The sequence below is a fragment of the Betta splendens genome, chromosome 22 (assembly GCF_900634795.4).
Source record: "Betta splendens chromosome 22, fBetSpl5.4, whole genome shotgun sequence".
Classification (NCBI taxonomy): domain Eukaryota; kingdom Metazoa; phylum Chordata; class Actinopteri; order Anabantiformes; family Osphronemidae; genus Betta; species Betta splendens.
The window spans coordinates 11,309,284-11,315,337 of NC_040900.2; the positions used below are offsets into that span (position 1 = coordinate 11,309,284).

At 49.7% G+C, this 6,054-nt stretch overlaps 1 long non-coding RNA gene across 1 annotated transcript; it reads right to left on the reverse strand.

The window, feature by feature from the left end:
- Nucleotides 1-3,815: 3,815 nt before the first annotated feature.
- On the reverse strand, nucleotides 3,816-5,570 carry LOC114848186 (uncharacterized). The gene is made up of 3 exons (XR_003784375.2): nucleotides 5,054-5,570; nucleotides 4,678-4,862; nucleotides 3,816-4,534 (listed from the first exon to the last, which is right to left on the reverse strand). It is a non-coding gene; the product is annotated as an uncharacterized LOC114848186 (long non-coding RNA).
- Between the last annotated feature and the right edge of the window lie 484 nt (nucleotides 5,571-6,054).

The following is a 6,054-nucleotide window of genomic DNA, read 5'->3' on the forward strand; positions in this document are numbered from 1 at the left end:
CCTCCCGTTCTCCAACTTCCTGTTGACCTTGGTCATGTGTCGCGGCCGGCCGTGATTGAGTGTTCCGGCCTCGTCTGGTCGGGTCTGGTTTCCCTCCTTGCGTAGGAGGAGCGGTGCTTGGCCCAGTTTACAGAGGTTGGTGTTAACAATGGGTAAATGTTACGGCTACTGTGTTTTTGTGTCAACGCAGGATAATTGCACCCTGTCCGACGCTCGTCCTCGGAGTAGAGCTATAAGCAGCGTGTGTATTGACTTTTCTTTCTGGACCCTGTATTTTTCTTATTTGACTTTTCTCTCCCTCTCGCTCCTTTCAGTGCTGGTGCGGACTGGCGGAAGTGGGTTTCGCGCCGCTCTCTCTGTTGACATTCCGTTTGAAAAAAGATTAAAAGAACACTTTTAATTATTTCAGAGCTGCCGAGGAAGAGCCGCGTTGCAGCGGTGTTTGTGTGTCTTGTGCAGCTCACAGCGAGGCTGTGACCACCTACATTGTGCGGTGGAAGCTAGCGCAGCTGCTACGTGTTTGCTGGGGCCTTTGAAACGCAGCCATTGTTATGGGAGATCAGCCACATTAGCACTGTAGCGGCTGCCTCGCAATTTAGGTCTGTTGTTAGCTCTTCATTGGGAGTTTATCATGTGCAATAGCGTGTTTTGCTCATAGTGGGGCTCGGGTCGTATCTATTGTTGCAACATCACATTTCTGGTCATCTCTGGAGGAACATCTGCAAAGAGCCTCCGTAATTATATCTGAAAATGTCGGGGGGGGCTAAAACGAAGAGTGTGTGTGTGTGTGTGGGGGGGGGGGGGGGGTGCAAGAGAAAGCTCTAACTGAGAAATGATTCCCAGATTTCTATTCGTGCATCTTGAAAGGCCCGTGTCTTCGCTCCTGCACATGGGATGTGGGATGGGGAGATCTGGCAAATCAAAGGCGCCCTGGATAAAGATCTCTGGAAGCCCGTGCTAGTAAACAGGCCCATAAAAGCGGCTTGCGGGGTGGAGCGTCAAAGAAAAACTTGAACGTCTGCCCACCTCCAATAAAGCGGGAGCTTCTGCAGGCGTCGGTTCCAGCGCGGCGTCGGAGCCAGGCGCGCGGGGGCCGCCGGTGGTTTGGAGCTTCATTATTGTATCACATCCACTGATTACGGCCTATCCGTCATGTGTGTCCCCAACTGTTTTTCCAGCGCGTCTCCTCGTCTTTCCTCCCCGTTTTCCATCATTTCTGCCACCTCTCCTCCAATTTGCACCGGTGTTTTTCTTTTTCATCCATTCACATATATTTTATTGCACATCTATTGCATCTACTCTGTCATCCCCTGTCCAGCCCGTTGTGCAGAAGCACTTGTAGCATCAACACTAGCAGCCCAAAACCTGAGTCAGCAGATATGCTCTGGGTCTGTAGCTGCCTCGTTTTCGGGCAGTTTATCGCTGCCAAACGCCATCGCGGGCTGTGTGTGTGTGTGCGTGTGTTTTTTTTTTTCTCCATCAAGGATGTAAGTGTTTGTGACATTGTGGCTGGAGGGGGCGGAGGTGTTGAGGCCAAACTATTTCATTTAAAACAACTCAAAACCCGGTAGCATTCCAGCGCAGGCAACCCTCCTGCTGTTTTGCCCGAGAAGGAGGAAAAAAAATATAGGAAATAAAAAAACATGGCTGCGAGCTCTGCGGTGGAGAGGGCTTCATGCTGTGTGGCATTTGTGTGTCGCGTGTTTGTGCGCTGTGTGAGTGTTTCACGCCGCAAAACAGCCTTTTCCTTTTATCGCTGATTATGATAAACATTTTCCCGTAGCTGCCCTTTTAATCACCGACTTGCTGTATACACATTTGCATCAATATGTATAACGTTTTGGGGGCATTTTGAAATAAACACACATCACAAATGGAGCAGTAAACACTGGCAAACACTGAGGGATCACATTGTTAGTAACAACAAAGCCTTTAGACAAGCAGCCTTAGAAAGATTATGCAAAATGTGGCAAATATATCAAATATTCTCTCACTTCATCCCTGTGTCTGTGGGGCAGGCGTTTTCCAACAAAGAGCAGCCTGTGAAGACAGACAGAGCAGTGCCCCCTAGTGGTGGAGCCCCGCAGAGTCGTAGTCAAGGGCTCCTGGCTGACAAAGCAACACACAGCAGCTTAAATAAAAAAGTAAAACAACAACAACTCTGTTTCCTCCTCCTGAGGAATGTTTTTGAGGGGTAAACACGCTGCCCTGGAAGCATCATTTGCCTTTAGTGTTTTGCTTTCCATTTCTTTACCAGGTTTTAATTTACTTGTAGTGGTCAAATTGCATTAGTGCACTAAAATGTTGTTCAAAACACAGAATTCTGTGTTATAACAACACATGAATGGATAAAACCCTAAGTTGTGTCTCCACTAAATACAAGCAGACTTGATCATCAATATCATATTACCCAGAATGCCTCACTCTGCTGAGCTTCCAGTGCCTGTTAGTTTACGAACCTCTCCCTCGTTTCTTCTCCCCACGACAAATTAGGAGGTGTTACACATGTCAGGGGTCACTCCGCTGGTCTTTCCCCCCAAACTCATAACACATGTTCACATCATGCGTAACCCTAAGAGGTGTTAACTCAGAGTTTACCACCTCATTTATATCCCTGGTTACTGCCGCAGTTTAGTGTAACGGAGCCACAGCGTGCTGAACCCTCACTGGCTGCACTGGTTTTTGACAGACAGCTGTTTTTTTGTTCCAGTTAAATGGAACCTTTGTGCAACTGCCTGTTGACTCCAGGACGCTTGGTACCGTACAGTCACACAATGCAGCGACGGTTGTGTGCACGCTTGAGTGGATGCGCAGATGTTGGACTGAGGGATGTGAGGAAACCCGTCCAGAGCCACGGGATCTTTATTTTGGTCGTTTGCCACATGCGACTTGAAGAAGTTTTATGGTGTGATATTTTAAGCTCAGAGGGATGTTGTGCTTTGAGCTCTGCTCTAATAAAAACGAGCCTCTACGGCGTCGCTTCATCAAAAGTTCCTCTCTAAGAAACAGTAAATATTCCACAGTGATGCATTGCATTCGGATGTGCTGTTTCCAAACTCCCCACAGTTCCTGCAGATTCTTATGCTACTGGATGGGACTCATATAACACCCACTGCACCCCTTTGGAATAAATACACTTGTTTATTTTGGTCTGTACCCGTGATTTCTCGTGTATAAGTGTAAATTACATGTCGCCGCCATTAAAAATTAAACCCAATGGAGCATTAATAATAGATGCAATCGCTTCTCAGGCGGCAGTGGCTGAGGAGCTGGCCAAGAAAGGCCCCCTTGCATTAGGCTTTCCTTGAGGTTACAGACTGTGGCCACCATATCCACTCATTTCTTTTTAGCGGCCTGATGGATGATCACAGGAAGTTCATAAAAGAAGATCTCCTCCACCAGAAAGACAGCGTCTTGGGCAGGGACTGGAAGAGTGCTGAGTGGATGTAAGTGCTCCTTCAACCACAACTAAGTATGTTCTGTGGACCTGAGGACTCTCAAGCTGTGGGCAGGATGGGTATAATGATTGGTTCGGAGGAGAGAATAGTTTGTTTGTTTCCCTGTGTGTATGTGTGTATGTGTGTGTGTGTGTGTGTGTGTGTGTGTGTGTGTGTGTGTGTGTGTGTGTGTGTGTGTGTGTGTGGTACAGGCTAGGTTACCCTCATGGCTTCTAAAGCCTGTGCGCTGCCTCCACCAGTGGTGTGTGTGGGGTGGCTCTGGTCTCTGACTGTGGTCCCACTTCAAAAATGTATTTAATACACAAGTGCATGCGCAGCTGTGATTATTGTGACAAGAGCACTGATGTAGAGAGAATGTTGAGAAACCTGTAGCATGATTGTAAGCAGTGTTTACTGAGTGGATAGTGTATAGTACAGAGAGCAGTGTTCTGGTGCAGCTCTGCAGTCTCTCAGTACACTTAGGTCCTGCTGGCACCAATCAATACAGCTTAATAAGAACCTATAATCAGTCTGGTCACATTGGGAGTGATGGTGACTGATAGGCCTCTGCTGTCGGCCTGCAAACGCTAATGCACCGACTGCCTTTGAATGACTGTTTATTACTCAGTGAGGACATTTGGAAATAGCCTGATCAATAATGAATGGCGCTCCCTTAACTCTGCCCGCGCGCCTGGAAGCAGCGGAGGAGGAAGATGTAAACATCATGGCGTCCTGTCAAGGTGTTGCACAACGGACCAGACATTTATCTAGAAAGTGACTGACTGGGCAGCTTTTCATTATAAGGCGAGGGAACTGGTCATTTTCAGCATTAAAAGCATTAAAGCAAAGCCCAGACCACATTATGGGCACCCATAACAAGATGGCGGACAGAGTGACGCCTCTATCTGTACTTGAGGTGCATCTGCGTGTTGAAATCTCACTTTACTTCTTGCTTCTGGCCTCGACGCAGCCCAAAGAATCCTCCGCTCGTCCCCGTCTGACGCTTCATCGTCGAGTCGGGGCCGAGGGCCGGCGGGCTGTAAAAGCGCCTGGGGTTTCATCGGGGTCTTGTTTGGACATACCGGGCCTGTCCTGGGCTGAGCCGGGCCCAACAACAGAGGGAACCCAGTCAGAGAGAGGAGACGCCCTGTCGTCTGTCAAAATATTTGTACCACACGGATGGAGGCTCGGCCCGTGTGTGTGTGTGTGTGTGTGTGTGTGTGTGTGTGTCTGGTCTCACCTTTGCAGGATGGGTCCGCCCGTCCCTGTCCGGGCCTCCAGGACCACCCAGGCGAGCGGGGAACCATGACAGGGCCACTTTATGCTCCCAGACGGCCCGGTCCGACCACAGTGGCGCCCCTCTAACACCCGTGCAGTCGCCGCTGCCCACAGAGCCCGTGTGTGCACACATGTTGCCGTATCCGCCTGCACTGACAAATGTGTGTGGATGAGGTAGTGACTTTTCCTTTTATATTGTGCCAACCACAGGCTCCAGGACGTTTAAACGGCTTAATTTAGTTAAACAGGTCCAGTACAACATCAGAGGTTCGCACTGGCTTCCTAGCAGTCGCCCACTGTATGTGTTAGGCTCAAATATAGTGCTGGTCGTGACTTACTGCTTCCTGTAGCGCCGCCGTCATCCCTGCTAATATTTATTGTGCTGGTGTGTGTTGATGGGCGCGAGACGGGAGGCGGGCTTCGGTCAAAGTGTTGACATCGGCCCCGTGTGTTTGCGGCCGCGTGGGTTTTCCCCGGGCCGCGTCACGTGACCGCCTCGGCTTTGTTCTATCTCTCTCGGTAGACCATCACCCAACCATGATGGGAATTACCAGGGACAAATTAGCCGCACATGTTGAATAATGGGCGCTCCAATTGATTGGGCGCAGCCCGCCTGAGGGCGGCTCGCGCGCGAGGACGCGTTCGCGCCAACGCGGCTCCTCGCGAGCCGAGCCGAGCCGAGCGTGCGCGCGCGCGCGGCCGGTCCCCGCGCGTTTCAACTCGCCGCCCGGCGCGCTTAGTAGCAACATGTAGCATTTGCATGTGTTCCTAACTTTATTGCTTGTCGGCGATCAACAATCAGTGACTGATACGTTCTTTTGATCGCGGCGACATTCCTGACGAGGGAGGAGGACGTTCGAGGGAACTGCACAGACAAATCTGGCAGAGTGTGAGTCACTTGGCGTGGCGCGCCTCCAGCGAAGCCTCCCACTGTGCCACGCACGCCGCTCCACCTTTGATTGATGGCTCCTCCTATCGTCGGCCCTCGTGCCTGTGATCCTTTAATAAAGTTCGTTCCTACGCCCACGGACTCGCCGTAATGGATCATGGGACGGAAGTTGTTCCATCACAGTCAAAACACCTGGCTTTCTGTTTTCATTTGGAGCAATTGGAATAATACGTTTATATCTACTGTGTTTTTTCTGGAAGCTTATTGTGTTATTATTATTTCTGACATGCTTAATATTGATGTACTGTATATTTTGAACTCCCTTTTTTGTCATCATGTTTGAAGCAACCTCCCTGCTTGTGTTTTAATGAAACACACAAGCATCTTTGCATCAGTTTTGTTGTTTCAATGCACTGACTTTTGTCACTGTTACGCTCAATACACCGGTGA